The 17,162-nt window shown below is 44.6% G+C and overlaps 1 protein-coding gene and 1 pseudogene across 6 annotated transcripts in view; one reads left to right on the top strand and one right to left on the bottom strand.

Moving 5' to 3' along the window:
• LOC134958057 (transcription factor 20-like) overlaps window positions 1–17,162 on the bottom strand; it is a 325,652-nt gene that overhangs the window by 194,399 nt on the left and 114,091 nt on the right. The window lies entirely within an intron of this gene.
• Window positions 17,025–17,143, top strand: LOC134964319 (5S ribosomal RNA; annotated as a pseudogene).

The following is a 17,162-nucleotide window of genomic DNA, read 5'->3' as shown; positions in this document are numbered from 1 at the left end:
CCCATTTCACCTCTGCTAACCCTCCCCTTTTTAAAAACGGCAACTTCCCTGTAGGATACTTTGCAAACGGCCCATTCAAACGCAACGGGGTGGCTATCCTGTTTAGCAAACATGTTTCCTTTGTCCTCCATTCTCAGATCTCGGACAAAAATGGCCGATACCTGATTTTAACGGGCTACCTTGTCGATAAACCAGCTACACTAGTTTGCCTATATGCCCCCAACTCTAACCAAGTACCGTTTTTACGTAAACTTTTCCTCACGATACGTAAGTCGCTTAAAGGCTCTCTGGTCATATTGGGGGATCATAACTTAGTTTTAGACCCAAAATTAGATAAATCTCGCTATCCCTCTCACCCCATCCCATCTGCCCAATCCGGCCCCTCCCTAGCCTTCCGCAATTTGCTCACAGAATTTGATCTATACGATATATGGAGAACCCGTAATCCCACGGGACGGGAATATACATTCCATTCCTCGGTTCACAACTCCTATTCCAGAATAGATCTAATTCTGTGTGACAAATGGTCTCTACAGAGAACTAGGGATATAGATATCCTTCCAATCACCTGTTCTGATCATGCCCCCGTACTCTGGAAATGGAACCTTTATGATACCCAGCACCCTTTACGACAGTGGCGCCTCTACCCTTACCTCCTGATTAACCCTTTGTCCAAGAAACTTATCCTTGACTCCATAAACTCCTATCTAGCTACTAATTCCCCTCTAGACACCTCTACTGTGAACCACTGGTGCGCCTTTAAAGCAGTTACTCGTGGAGCGGCTATCCAGGCTGGTGCCACCCTCAAAAAACAAGCCCTCCAATTGCAGTCGAAACTAGAAGATGAACGGATTGCTCTCTAAGCAGAGAATATAGCTAATCCCTCCAGACTTCTTAAAAAAGAAATATCTAATGTACGTAGCCGTCTCCAACAACTGCTGCTTGCTCGTACAGAAGCGGCATTGCATAGGATGAGGCAAAAATTTTATCTCCTAGGTAAAAATTCTGGTAGACTGCTAGCCCGCAAACTACGAGCCCAACAAGCTAGAAGCAAAATTAAATTTCTCTACTCCCCCTCAAAACAAAAAGTCTTAAACCCTAAGGACATAACAAACCTCTTTGCATAATACTATGCCAAACTCTACAACTTGCTGGATGACTCCTCAACTCCCCAACCCACTCCTCTCTCTATTTCTTATTTTCTAGATGATATTCCCTTTCCCACTCTTACCCAGGAGCAGTTGTCATCACTTAATGCCCCTTGGTCCTCTGCTGAAATCTCTAAAGCTATTAAAACCTCTCCCCGAAACAAGGCCCCTGGCCCTGACGGGTTTATTGCTGATTTCTATATTGTTTTCCAAGATATTCTTACCCCCCATTTGACTGCCCTATTCAACGCGTTCTCGAGTCTAGGCACCCTCCCACCAGAACTGTTGGAAGCACGTATAGTCACCATCCCCAAGCCTGGCAAAGACCCGGCTTACGTACACAACTATCGTCCTATAGCACTGCTCAATTGTGACATTAAACTATATGCCAAGCTGATTGCGACACGTGTTAACCAATTCCTTCCATTGCTGGTGCACTCGGACCAAACTGGTTTTGTGCCTGGGAGACAAGCGTCAGATAATACGCGCAGGGTTTTTAACTTGATTGACTCACTCTCAAATGACCAAGGCCTTCTCTTGCTGTCCTTAGACGCCGAGAAGGCCTTCGATAGACTGAACTGGACGTATATGCGTGAAGTTCTTCTTCGTTTTGGCTTTAGAGATCGTATCTTGACTTCTGTTTTGGCGCTATATAGCTTCCCCACGGCCCGGTTGCTCAGCAATAGATTCCTCTCAGACTCCTTTCCAATCACCAATGGTACTAGACAAGGGTGTCCCCTCTCTCCCCTAATATTTGTCCTCTCAATTGAACCTCTAGCCATCTCAATCCGGAATAATCCCCATTTTCCAGCATTGCAATTTGGATCTTCCCGACACGTCTCTTTGCGGATGATGTTCACCTGTTTATTTCTGATCCCATCCACACTCTTCCTCTCTTACACTCTACTTTAGATGCATATAGCCAGGCTTCTTCTTATAAGTTCAACACCACTAAGACAGACGCCTTACCCATCAACCTTTCCCACTCCTTGCCAGCCCTCCAATCATCTTACCCCTATAATTGGCAGAACCTCATGATAAAATACCTTGGTATTAACATCCCGACCCATACTCCCGATGTTTTCACTTCCAATCTCTCCCCTCTAATAGAGACGCTTGAGGCCCTGGCGAAATCCTGGGCCTTCTATGGAGGTCTCCTGGCTAGGCCGTATGGCTGCTTTTAAAATGTCTCTTCTCCCCAAATTAATGTACCTGTTCCGCACGATCCCATATAACTTTCCAAAGAAGGCCCTCCGGACCTGTTCCTCTATAATGACTAGATATGTTTGGTCCTCGAAGCCGCCTTCCCTGGCACATTCTAAATTAGTCATGCCTAAAGCACTAGGAGGTCTATATCCACCTAACATCATCCTATATCAGGAAGCCTGTCTCCTGGCTTCTCTTAAACACTATTTCGATGTCAACATCCAGATAGGTTGGGTGGACCGTGAACAGACTGGAGCCCTCCCGCTCCCCCTTGCAGATTTATTCTGTATTCCCAATAGGCTCCGGCCTGCCTTTCCACACCTGCTTCCATCCACACAAGCTGCGCTAACATCCTGGGACAAACTATCTGCCACTCTACAGACCCCTACCAGTTGTCTCACCCAGATCTCCATCACTACACTCACAAAGATGATACCATATCTGAATCTCTCTAAATGGAAACAAGCAGGTATATCATGTTTAAGTGCTCTTCTCGATGGACTCTCTCTATTGCCTCTTCCAGCCCTTCAACTTAAGTTCTCTCTACCCACTTCAGAACTGTTTCACTACTTGCAAATCGCACACTGGTGGAGATCGATTCCCAATGCCTCATTGTCATCGGACATGACCTCACAAATTATTTTCTCTCGTCTCTCCTTGAATAAATCCAGGGGTGATATTACATTCTGGTATAACCTACTGATTACTCCTATTTCCCCTTCCAAATCTAACGCACAATTGAAATGGGAATCAGATTAAGGCAGGACCCTATCTCCGATTGACTGGCGAAAAGTTTGCTTAGCCTCCCACTCCATGTCCCGATGCCTGAACCACACCGAGATGCACATAAAACTAATCCACAGAATATATTTGACCCCCGACCGACTGCACAGATTTTGGCTCTCCTGCAGTAATAAATGCTGGAGGCTTTGTGGCTCTGTGGGACACATCTTCCACATATTTTGGTCCTGCCCACACCTTCTTAATTATTGGTCTGAAGTTTTTGACCTGATTAATAGAGTTCTCGATACTCACCTAACCACAGACCCTGCCCTCGCGTTATTACATATTGTTCCCTCGTCGGTCCCCCCATCTAGCAGATATGTACTAGGTCACATTTTAATTGCTGCTCGCTCTAACTTGGCCCAACTCTGGAAACAACCTGCGCCCCCTACTTTACTAAAAGTAATCCACAAAACGAATCACCACTTTCTTATGGAAACTGAATATTTACCCCCTCCCGACAGTTCACCCTCTCCAAGGAAAAATTGGTCTCTGTGGCAGCAGTTTGTTACGGCTGGCGAGGGCTCCCATTACTTTCGCAACTCCTCTCCAAGCGACCCTCCTCAGACTAGTTTAATCGAACAACCGGACAGGGAGTAAAGAGTTGCTGTACCAGCTTACTGAGATTCCTCCAACAATTATTCCAGCCAACACTATCTCCTATAAATGTATCGATGGGCCCTCTGCACATTCCTACATACCTACCTCCTTTTTCTTTCTCTTCAATAGCCTCTATTCACTATGTTGGATTCTAGGTTTCCCTTTGTAACGCTATTGGTTCTCTCTCCCTCCTCGTACTATCGCTTTAGGATCTCTAGTATTACATCTGTAACTGTTGGGCGTATTCTGTCCCTCTATTTCTCGAGAAGGTTCACTTGATTCCTCTCTAGCCCGTGAGAGTACAAGCATTCTGGATTTACTGGATGCTCCCTACCCTCCCCCCTCCTGTACCCCTCCGTTTGATTTAAGTTTTATTGTATACCTATTTACCATGTTGTATGATGTACTACTCAACCCCTCTTTTCTTTTCTGTACCCCATAAAAATTTATATTTTTTCTCAATAAAAATTTGTGAAGTTAAAAAAAAGAATAGTCCCAAATGATTTGGAGTGACTGATAGGTTAAAGTGACAGGTGCCCACCATGGGGAATTTTAATATTAATAAGTCATAGTTATTCTTGGCAAAAAAATAATGAATATCAGCTTATTGAGCTTGACATATATTATCAAAAAGACATCATTATAATATAAAAAAAACCATATTGAAGAATGATAAAAAGTGAGGTATTTTAAGCCAAACTGGATTCGTCTTATAACAAATGGCAGGTTAATAGAAGATGGGGATACCGGGTGCCTGTTATAAGGGATATCAGGTATATGTGCTATTGAACATGATGACAATTGCAGGCTCTTAGGGCTAAGCATGTAATATAAGGGGGACATTGAAGTGATATGTGAAGGATCATGGTGAAAAGGGGAAAAAAAAGGAAGAGGGGGCATTATATATTGGAAACAGGAAATGAATAGTGTGTAAAAAATGAGAAAAAAATGTGTATGTGAATAAAGTGAGTTAGTTATGAGGTGAAGAATGTATTAGGGAAAAGAACAATTGATGAAAAGGATGTTAATATATTGAAGTGTGGCAAAAAATGATATTATTGCATTAGACTTGTGTATGATGGTAATGATTGTAATAAATGTGAAGATTATTATGACAAGAATTAGGAGAGGAAGTGAGAAATTGCGAAACTGTGAAAAAGTAAGAATTGTGTAGGGTGAGTGGGATAAAAGCAAAATGTACGCATGTGTGGTGCTGATGTGGAAAATAAAGGGTATTGTAGGTGCACTGAGTGGTGAAACAAAATTTAAATAACTGATTAATAATTGAACAGTAATGTGTCAAAGAGTGAGTTGGAAAGTCTATGAGGCGGTGAAGAAATAGGCCACCATGGGTGAAAAAACTGTGGTACCATTATCTGGTGATTTAAGGAAAGGGTAATAACATGTGTGGGACTGCATATGTGATGAGGAAAAGGAAGACGAGAAAAAGCCTAAATTCACAGAAAGGCTCCATAATTGATATTTTCATTGAGCCCAGATGGTTTGAGGCTACCCAACCGAAAAATCCATTCACTTTCTAGTTTCAATAATTCCTTGGTGATGTCGCCTCCACGAACCCCCAAGTGGATACGATCTAGGCCGAAGACTCAACTCTTTTGTAGATCCTTTGTGAATAAAAAAGAAATGTCGGGCAACTGAAGTGAGTTGTTTCATTCGAATAAGGTCTTGTTGGGCATTACGGATATTGCCCATATGTTCTAGAACCCTCTCTTTCAGTTTCCGAGTGGTCATGCCAATGTTCTTTAAATCACAGCTACAGGTTATACAGTAAATTACTGCCTGTGAGTTGCAATTGAAGAAATGTTGTATTCTTACAGGTTGTCCATATTTGTCGATGACCATATTTTTGCGTAACATCTGTGGACAAGACTTGTAATGACCACATGGGAAAGAGCCAGTTGTTACAGGTTTTTTAAGGGTTGAGGTCAAAAAGTGGCTACGAACTAGTTGGTCCTTAATGTTTTTGGATCTGCGCCAGCTCATTTGAACGGGAGTTTTGACATGAGGGGATAGGTCGGGATCTAATTGTAATATTGGCAGGTGCTTGGATATAGCATTCTTCAGCATTCTCCATTCCGGGCAAAAGGTGCAGATAAATCTAATGCCGTCCTCCTGTTCGGAAATGACCTTTTTCTTTCCAAAAATCAGTTTCTCCCTTTTGACCATTTTGGTGGCTGAATAGGCTCGTTTGAGTGAGCGTTTGCTGTAGCCTCTGTCCTGGAGACGTTTGGTCCATTCCCAACTCTTTTTCCTGAAGACATGGTCTTCAGAGCAGTTTCGTTTCTGCCTCAAATATTCCCCTTTCGGAATATTTTCAATGGTTGGGGGAAAATGTGAGCTGGTCTGGAAAAGGAGACTGTTGGTTGCTGTCTCCTTATGATATAATTCTGTGGGGGTGTGGCATTGAAAGTCGACCGTAACTAGGTCGACAATGTCTAGGTCGACCACTATTGGTCGACAGTAACTAGGTCGACAGGGTGTCTAGGTCGACGGGGTCTTTAGGTCGACATGTTCTAGGTCGACAGGTCAAAAGGTCGACATGATTTTTTAATGTTATTTTGGTGTCGTTTTCTTCGTAGTGACCGGGAAACCCAATTAGTGCACCGCGTCCCGTCGCATGGCTCGCTTCGCTCGCCATGCTTCGGGCATGGTGCCTTCGCTTGGCACAGATTACCGTTCCAATCGTAGTCCACGTGGATCGTTAAGTATAAAAAGGTTCCAAAAAAGAAACAAAATGGGAAAAACTCATGTCGACCTTTTGACCTGTCAACCTAGAACATGTCGACCTAAAGACCCTGTCGACCTAGACACCCTGTCGACCTAGTTACTGTCGACCAATAGTGGTCAACCAAGACATTGTCGACCTAGTTACTGTCGACTTTCAGTCCGGATTCCATTCTGTGGCCAAGTATCCAGTATCTGATTTGTAGATATTCAGATCAAGGAAAGGGACGGTTTCTGAATTGATGGTGTGTGTGAGTGAAATATTGAGGTCATTAGTATTTAATATTCTGATGAAATCCAGTAGATGTTCTTTGTCCCCATTCCAAATGATAAATATATCGTCGATATATCTAAGCCACAAGGTGACATGTGTGGTGTAGTTTTCATTGGTAGTATTGAAGACAAAGAACCGTTCCCACCATCCTAAGAAAATATTTGCGTATGTGGGCGCATAGGCTGCTCCCATTGCAGTCCCCCTTACTTGCAGAAATAACTGGTCTTGAAAAACAAAATAATTCTTGGCAAGGACAAAGTTTAACAGGTTCTGAAGAAAGTTCGAAAAGTCACTTTCCCCCCCTTGATCAAGGAAGTACTTCACTGCTGTGAGCCATGTTGGTGACTAATACTGGTATACAATGCCTCTACGTCCAATGTTACCATAAGAAAATTGCTTTCAAAATGTATATCATGAATCTTGCGTAGTAAGTCGGAAGTGTCCTGCAAGTACGAGGGTAACGATAGTACAAATTCTCGGAGATGCAAATCAAGGAATCGACTGGGCTGCTCCAAAAGACCCCTGTTCCCAGATATAATAGGTCTTCCAGGGGGTCGAGATGCATTCTTATGTATTTTGGGCAAGAGATAGAATGTCGGTGTTTTAGGATTTATGACCGTCAGATATTTTAATTCTTGTTGTGTGATGGTGCCCTGTGTTGCAGCATCTTGTATCATCGAGTTATATAGCTGGAGAAAAGCAGTGGTAGGGTTATTAGGAAGCTTCCTATAGCAGGAGGTGTTGTAAAGTTGCCGATGAGCTTCCATGATGTACATCTCCCGTACCCTCGTACTTGCAGGACACTTCCGACTTACTACGCAAGATTCATGATATACATTTTGAAAGCAATTTTCTTATGGTAACATTGGATGTAGAGGCATTGTATACCAGTATTAGTCACCAACATGGCTCACAGCAGTGAAGTACTTCCTTGATCAAGGGGGGGGAAGTGACTTTTCGAACTTTCTTCAGAACCTGTTAAACTTTGTCGTTACCAAGAATTATTTTGTTTTTCAAGACCAGTTCTTTCTGCAAGTAAGGGGGACTGCGATGGGAGCAGCCTGTGCGCCCACATACGCAAATATTTTCTTAGGATGGTGGGAACAGTTCTTTGTCTTCAATACTACCAATGAAAACTACACCACACATGTCACCTTGTGGCTTAGATATATCGACGATATATTTATCATTTGGAATGGGGACAAAGAACATCTACTGGATTTCATCAGAATATTGAATACTAATGACCTCAATATTTCACTCACACACACCATCAGCTCAGAAACCGTCCCGTTCCTTGATCTGAATATCTACAAATCAGATACCGGATACTTGGCCACAGAATTATATCGTAAGGAGACAGCAACCAACAGTCTCCTTTTCCAGACCAGCTCACATTTTCCCCCAACCACTGAAAATATTCCGAAAGGGGAATATTTGAGGCTGAAACGAAACTGCTCTGAAGACCATGTCTTCGGGAAAAAGAGTTGGGAATGGACCAAACATCTCCAGGACAGAGGCTACAGCAAACGCTCACTCAAACGAGCCTATTCAGCCACCAAAATGGTCAAAAGGGAGAAACTGATTTTTGGAAAGAAAAAGGTCATTTCCGAACAGAAGGACAGCATTAGATTTATCTGCACCTTTTGCCCGGAATGGAGAATGCTGAAGAAGGCTATATCCAAGCACCTGCCAATAATAAGATTTTACTTACCGATAAATCTATTTCTCGGAGTCCGTAGTGGATGCTGGGGTTCCTGAAAGGACCATGGGGAATAGCGGCTCCGCAGGAGACAGGGCACAAAAAGTAAAGCTTTTTCCGATCAGGTGGTGTGCACTGGCTCCTCCCCCTATGACCCTCCTCCAGACTCCAGTTAGGTACTGTGCCCGGACGAGCGTACACAATAAGGGAGGATTTTGAATCCCGGGTAAGACTCATACCAGCCACACCAATCACACCGTACAACTTGTGATCTAAACCCAGTTAACAGTATGATAACAGCGGAGCCTCTGAAAGATGGCTTCCTTCAACAATAACCCGAATTAGTTAACAATAACTATGTACAATTTATGCAGATAATCCGCACTTGGGATGGGCGCCCAGCATCCACTACGGACTCCGAGAAATAGATTTATCGGTAAGTAAAATCTTATTTTCTCTATCGTCCTAGTGGATGCTGGGGTTCCTGAAAGGACCATGGGGATTATACCAAAGCTCCCAAACGGGCGGGAGAGTGCGGATGACTCTGCAGCACCGAATGAGAGAACTCCAGGTCCTCCTTAGCCAGAGTATCAAATTTGTAAAATTTTACAAACGTGTTCTCCCCTGACCACGTAGCTGCTCGGCAAAGTTGTAATGCCGAGACCCCTCGGGCAGCCGCCCAAGATGAGCCCACCTTCCTTGTGGAGTGGGCCTTTACAGATTTAGGCTGTGGCAGGCCTGCCACAGAATGTGCAAGTTGGATTGTGCTACAGATCCAACGAGCAATCGTCTGCTTAGACGCCGGAGCACCCATCTTGTTGGGTGCATACAATATAAACAACGAGTCAGATTTTCTGACTCCAGCTGTCCTTGCAATATATATTTTTAATGCTCTGACAACGTCCAGTAACTTGGAGTCCTCCAAGTCACTTGTAGCCGCAGGCACTACAATAGGCTGGTTCAGATGAAATGCTGACACCACCTTAGGGAGAAAATGCGGACGAGTCCGCAGTTCTGCCCTGTCCGAATGGAAAATCAGATATGGGCTTTTGTAAGATAAAGCTGCCAATTCTGACACTCTCCTGGCAGAAGCCAGGGCTAGAAGCATGGTCACTTTCCATGTGAGATATTTCAAATCCACCTTTTTTAGTGGTTCAAACCAATGAGATTTTAGGAAATCCAAAACCACATTGAGATCCCACGGTGCCACTGGAGGCACCACAGGAGGCTGTATATGCAGCACTCCCTTAACAAAGGTCTGGACTTCAGGGACTGAAGCCAATTCTTTTTGAAAGAAAATCGACAGGGCCGAAATTTGAACCTTAATAGATCCCAATTTGAGACCCATTGACAATCCTGATTGCAGGAAATGTAGGAATCGACCCAGTTGAAATTCCTCCGTCGGAGCACTCCGATCTTCGCACCACGCAACATATTTTCGCCAAATTCGGTGATAATGTTGCACGGTTACTTCCTTCCTTGCTTTAATCAAAGTAGGAATGACTTCTTCCGGCATGCCTTTTTCCTTTAGGATCCGGCGTTCAACCGCCATGCTGTCAAACGCAGCCGCGGTAAGTCTTGAAACAGACAGGGACCCTGCTGAAGCAAGTCCCTCCTTAGAGGTAGAGGCCACGGATCTTCCGTGATCATCTCTTGAAGTTCCGGGTACCAAGTCCTTCTTGGCCAATCCGGAACCACTAGTATCGTTCTTACGCCTCTTTGCCGTATAATTCTCAATACTTTTGGTATGAGAGGCAGAGGAGGAAACACATACACCGACTGGTACACCCAAGGCGTTACCAGCGCGTCCACAGCTATTGCCTGCGGATCTCTTGACCTGGCGCAATACCTGTCCAGTTTTTTGTTGAGGCGAGACGCCATCATGTCCACCATTGGTCTTTCCCAACGGGTTACCAGCATGTGGAAGACTTCTGGATGAAGTCCCCACTCTCCCGGGTGAAGATCGTGTCTGCTGAGGAAGTCTGCTTCCCAGTTGTCCACTCCCGGGATGAACACTGCTGACAGTGCTATCACATGATTCTCTGCCCAGCGAAGAATCCTTGCAGCTTCTGCCATTGCACTCCTGCTTCTTGTGCCGCCCTGTCTGTTCACATGGGCGACTGCCGTGATGTTGTCCGACTGGATCAACACCGGTTTTCCCTGAAGCAGAGGTTCTGCCTGGCTTAGAGCATTGTATATTGCTCTTAGTTCCAGAATGTTTATGTGAAGAGACGTTTCCAGGCTCGTCCATACTCCCTGGAAGTTTCTTCCTTGTGTGACTGCTCCCCAGCCTCTCAGGCTGGCGTCCGTGGTCACCAGGATCCAATCCTGTATGCCGAATCTGCGGCCCTCCAATAGATGAGCACTCTGCAACCACCACAGAAGAGACACCCTTGTCCTTGGAGACAGGGTTATCCGCAGGTGCATCTGAAGATGCGACCCTGACCATTTGTTCAACAGATCCCTTTGGAAAATTCTCGCGTGGAATCTGCCGAATGGAATTGCTTCGTAAGAAGCCACCATTTTTCCCAGGACTCTTGTGCATTGATGTACAGACACCTTTCCTGGTTTTAGGAGGTTCCTGACAAGCTCGGATAACTCCTTGGCTTTTTCCTCCGGGAGAAAAACCTTTTTCTGAACCGTGTCCAGAATCATCCCTAGGAACAGCAGACGAGTTGTCGGCATTAACTGGGATTTTGGAATATTCAGAATCCACCCGTGCTGTTTTAGCACTTCTTGAGACAGTGCTAATCCCATCTCTAGCTGTTCTCTGGACCTCGCCCTTATTAGGAGATCGTCCAAGTATGGGATAATTAATACGCCTTTTCTTCGAAGAAGAATCATCATCTCGGCCATTACCTTTGTAAAGACCCGAGGTGCCGTGGACAATCCGAACGGCAGCGTCTGAAACTGATAGTGACAGTTTTGTACAACGAACCTGAGGTACCCCTGGTGTGAGGGGTAAATTGGAACGTGGAGATACGCATCCTTGATGTCCAAGGATACCATAAAGTCCCCCTCTTCCAGGTTCGCTATCACTGCTCTGAGTGACTCCATTTTGAACTTGAACTTCTTTATGTACAGGTTCAAGGACTTCAGATTTAGAATAGGCCTTACCGAGCCATCCGGCTTCGGTACCACAAAAAGAGTGGAATAATACCCCTTCCCTTGTTGCAGAAGAGGTACCTTGACTATCACCTGCTGAGAGTACAGCTTGTGAATGGCTTCCAAAACCGTCTCCCTTTCGGAGGGGGACGTTGGTAAAGCAGACTTCAGGAAACGGCGAGGTGGATCTGTCTCTAATTCCAACCTGTATCCCTGAGATATTATCTGCAGGATCCAGGGATCTACTTGCGAGTGAGCCCACTGCGCGCTGTAATTTTTGAGACGACCCCCCACCGTCCCCGAGTCCGCTTGAGAAGCCCCAGCGTCATGCTGAGGCTTTTGTAGAAGCCGGGGAGGGCTTCTGATCCTGGGAAGGAGCTGCGTGTTGCTGTCTCTTCCCTCGACCTTTGCCTCGTGGCAGATATGAATAGCCCTTTGCTCTCTTATTTTAAAGGAACGAAAGGGCTGCGGTTGAAAAGTCGGTGCCTTTTTCTGTTGGGGAGTGACTTGAGGTAGAAAGGTGGATTTCCCGGCTGTAGCCGTGGCCACCAAATCTGATAGACCGACTCCAAATAACTCCTCCCCTTTATACGGCAAAACTTCCATATGCCGTTTTGAATCCGCATCGCCTGTCCACTGTCGCGTCCATAAAGCTCTTCTGGCCGAAATGGACATAGCACTTACCCGTGATGCCAGTGTGCATATATCCCTCTGTGCATCACGCATATAAAGAAATGCATCCTTTATTTGTTCTAACGACAGTAAAATATTGTCCCTGTCCAGGGTATCAATATTTTCAATCAGGGATTCTGACCAAACTACCCCCGCACTGCCCATCCAGGCAGTCGCTACAGCTGGTCGTAGTATAACACCTGCATGTGTGTATATACTTTTTTGGATATTTTCCATCCTCCTATCTGATGGATCTTTAAGTGCGGCCATCTCAGGAGAGGGTAACGCCACTTGTTTAGATAAGCGTGTTAGCGCCTTGTCCACCCTAGGAGGTGTTTCCCAGCGCTCCCTAACCTCTGGCGGGAAAGGGTATAATGCCAATAATTTCTTTGAAATTATCAGCTTTTTATCAGGGGCAACCCACGCTTCATTACACACGTCATTTAGTTCTTCTGATTCAGGAAAAACTATAGGTAGTTTTTTCATACCCCACATAATACCCTGTTTAGTGGTACCTGTAGTATCAGCTAAATGTAACGCCTCCTTCATTGCCAAAATCATATAACGTGTGGCCCTACTGGAAAATACGGTTGATTCGTCACCGTCACCACTGGAGTCATCGCCTGTGTCTGGGTCTGTGTCGACCGACTGAGGCAAAGGGCGTTTCACAGCCCCTGACGGTGTTTGAGTCGCCTGGACAGGCACTAATTGATTGTCCGGCCGTCTCATGTCGTCAAACGACTGCTTTAGCGTGTTGACACTATCCCGTAGTTCCATAAATAAAGGCATCCATTCTGGTGTCGACTCCCTAGGGGGTGACATCCTCATATTTGGCAATTGCTCCGCCTCCACACCAATATCGTCCTCATACATGTCGACACACACGTACCGACACACAGCAGACACACAGGGAATGCTCCTAACGAAGACAGGACCCACTAGCCCTTTGGGGAGACAGAGGGAGAGTTTGCCAGCACACACCAAAAGCGCTATATATATATCAGGGATAGCCTTATAATAAGTGCTCCCTTATAGCTGCTTTGTTATATCAAAATATCGCCATAAATGTGCCCCCCCCTCTCTGTTTTACCCTGTTTCTGTAGTGCAGTGCAGGGGAGAGACTTGGGAGCCGTCCTGACCAGCGGAGCTGTGAGAGGAAATGGCGCCGTGTGCTGAGGAGATAGGCCCCGCCCCTTTTCCGGCGGGCTCGTCTCCCGCTATTTAGAAAAATTAGGCAGGGGTTAAATATCTCCATATAGCCTCTAGGGCTATATGTGAGGTATTTTTAGCCTTTATAGGTACTCATTTGCCTCCCAGGGCGCCCCCCTCCCAGCGCCCTGCACCCTCAGTGACTGCCGTGTGAAGTGTGCTGAGAGGAAAATGGCGCACAGCTGCAGTGCTGTGCGCTACCTTTAGAAGACTGCAGGAGTCTTCAGCCGCCGATTCTGGACCTCTTCTGATTTCAGCATCTGCAAGGGGGCCGGCGGCGTGGCTCCGGTGACCATCCAGGCTGTACCTGTGATCGTCCCTCTGGAGCTTGATGTCCAGTAGCCAAGAAACCAATCCATCCTGCACGCAGGTGAGTTGACTCCTTCTCCCCTCAGTCCCTCGCTGCAGTGATCCTGTTGCCAGCAGGAATCACTGTAAAATAAAAAACCTAGCTAAACTTTCTCTAAGCAGCTCTTTAGGAGAGCCACCTAGATTGCACCCTTCTCGGCCGGGCACAAAAATCTAACTGGAGTCTGGAGGAGGGTCATAGGGGGAGGAGCCAGTGCACACCACCTGATCGGAAAAAGCTTTACTTTTTGTGCCCTGTCTCCTGCGGAGCCGCTATTCCCCATGGTCCTTTCAGGAACCCCAGCATCCACTAGGACGATAGAGAAATTACAATTAGATCCCGACCTATCCCCCCATGTCAAAACTCCCGTTCAAATGAGCTGGCGCAGATCCAAAAACATTAAGGATCAACTAGTTCGTAGCCACTTTTTGACCTCAACCCCCAAAAAACCTGCAACAATTGGCTCTTTCCCATGTGGTCATTACAAGTCTTGTCCACAGATGTTACGCAAAAATATGGTCATCGACAAATATGGACAACCTGTAAGAATACAACATTTCTTCAATTGCAACTCACAGGCAGTAATTTACTGTATAACCTGTAGCTGTGATTTAAAGTACATTGGCATAACCACTCAGAAACTGAAAGAGAGGGTTCTAGAACATATGGGCAATATCCGTAATGCCCAACAAGAACTTATTCGAATGAAGCAACTCACTTCAGTTGCCCGACATTTCTTTTCTGTTCACAAATGATCTACAAAAGAGTTGAGAGTCTTCGGCCTAGATCGTATCCACTTGGGGGTTCGTGGAGGCGACATCACCAAGGAATTATTGAAACGAGAAAGTGAATGGATTTTTCGGTTGGGTAGCCTCAAACCATCTGGGCTCAATGAAAATATCAATTATGGAGCCTTTCTGTGAATTTAGGCTCTCTTTCTCTTCTTCCTTTTCCTCATCACATATGCAGTCCCACACATTTTAATCCCATTCCTTAACTCACCAGATAATGGTACCAGTTTTTTCACCCATGGTGGCCTATTTTCTTCACCACCTCATAGACTTTCCAACTCACTCTTTGACACATTACTGTCCAATTATTAATCAGTTATTTACATTTTGTTTCACCGCTCAGTGCACCTACAATACCCTTTATTTTCCATATCAGCACCACACATGCGTACATTTTGCTTTTATCCCACTCACCCTACACAATTCCTACTTTTTCACATTTTCACAGTTTCGCAATTTCTCACTTCCTCTCCTAATTCTTGTCATAATAATCTTCACATTTATTCAATCATTACCATCATACACAAGTCTAATGCAATAATATCATTTTTTGCCACACTTCAATATATTAACATCCTTTTCATCAATTGTTCTTTTCCCTAATACATTCTTCACCTCATAACTAACTCACTTTATTCACATACACATTTTTTCTCATTTTTTACACACTGTATTCATTTCCTGTTTCCAATATATAATGCCCCCTCTTCCTTTTTTTCCCCTTTTCACCATGATCCTTCACATATCACTTCAATGTCCCCCTTATATTACACGCTTAGCCCTAAGAGCCTGCAATTGTCATCATGTTCAATAGCACATATACCTGATATCCCTTATAACAGGCACCCGGTATCCCCATCTTCTATTAACCTGCCATTTGTTATAAGACGAATCCAGTTTGGCTTAAAATACCTCACTTTATCATTCTTCAATATGGTTTTTTTTATATTATAATGATGTCTTTTTGATAATATATGTCAATAAGCTGATATTCATTATTTTTTGCCAAGAATAACTATGACTTATTAATATTAAAATTCCCCATGGTGGGCACCTGTCACTTTTACCTATCAGTCACTCCAAATCATTTGGGACTATTCTTGCTTTGCCCATATACATTATTGCTTTCTGCTTAAAACTATTACACCTTGCCCTTTCTCAATATGGCCCCAATAGCCTCCATCATGTGATGCATGTCACATATGCCACTCTGAGGATTAACCTCCCCCCGTTTTGTTTGTTGCCGCTGATGTAAGCGGCACCCACGACAGCATCCGTTAAGTGATGCATGTCGCTTCCGAATACTCTGAGCATCACATTGCCCTATTTCACACTACCGCGGACGAAAGCAGCATCAATATATGGGATTTCAATTCCTCCCACAATAAGGGGTGTCCACACCCTAACTCCTCCCTTAATTACGGAGCGCCCGCACCCATTGGCTCCACCACAGTGTGTAGCATTTTTATACTTCCCCGCTTACCCTATAGCTGTATCCAGGAAGTGAACAAGCCCTGCGGGGTGAAACGCGTTTTACAGGATACAGCGGGTCCACCGGCGCCAGTCCTAGCACATGGAGCTATACCCTCACTGCTGAAACGCTTACAGGTTATGCACACCTTGTGTGCCTGCATTAACACTTTTTTTTGTCAGTTCCAGTATGGGTCAATCCCGGAGATGATCCACACTATCGATCTGTCTACCTAATTATAGACAATAGTGTTGTTGACAGCCTGATTTGGAGTCCACACATATGTATATGCCAATAACAATTTTTCTTGTTATCTCCAATTCGGGTCAATTCTGGAGATGTTCTATACATATAGATCAAAAAGAATTAATATATCTACTTGACCATAGATAAGTGTTTTTTCTAAGAAGATTCTGACAGGCTTACTCCAAGTCCATATATATGTGCGTCTCATTTCTTCCTTCTGTTATCTACACAAATTGTATATACTTTGTAGCCAGTTTAATAATTCTACTGATACGTTAGGCTAACTTCAATCCCCCTCTTTCATATGGTTTCAAAAGTGTAAACAGCAATTGTTATTAATAGGTCATTTTAGACACTATCAGCAGGCACCTATACAGTGTGTACAGTGTGTGTTTCGCATGTGGGATAACAACTACATAACTAATATAAAGGTCTCATTATCAATATGATATATATATGTCTTTAGTTTTGCAGTTACCTTTTCTGGTCTGGAATCACGCTGATATATTATATTTTATCTGGCTAATTTTGGTGATTTCCTTTTCATTCAATTTCTTTCATATCCGTGGACTCTCATCTACGATCCAGGGTGCACGGTACCACAGCAGTGGACACCGGTGCATCCAGCCTAACGTAGAAAGCAGATCCACACGTTTCCTATGTGACTATTGTCACACTCTGTTATTTAGGTGCACTCTCATTGGTGTCTAAACCACCTACCTTCTCTACTATCAAACCACACTGCCAGTGCCCGATCTCGTCCGATCTTGGAAGCTAAACAGTGTTGGGCTGAGTCAGTACCTGAGGAGGAGACTCACAGGGAATACCCAGTGTTGTAGAGCAGGAATCATTTTATATGAT

Source organism: Pseudophryne corroboree, chromosome 9 (assembly GCF_028390025.1).
Source record: "Pseudophryne corroboree isolate aPseCor3 chromosome 9, aPseCor3.hap2, whole genome shotgun sequence".
NCBI classification, from domain to species: Eukaryota; Metazoa; Chordata; class Amphibia; order Anura; family Myobatrachidae; genus Pseudophryne; species Pseudophryne corroboree.
The sequence above is the reverse complement of the archived record's forward strand: the minus strand, read 5'-3'. Positions and strand labels throughout refer to the sequence as shown.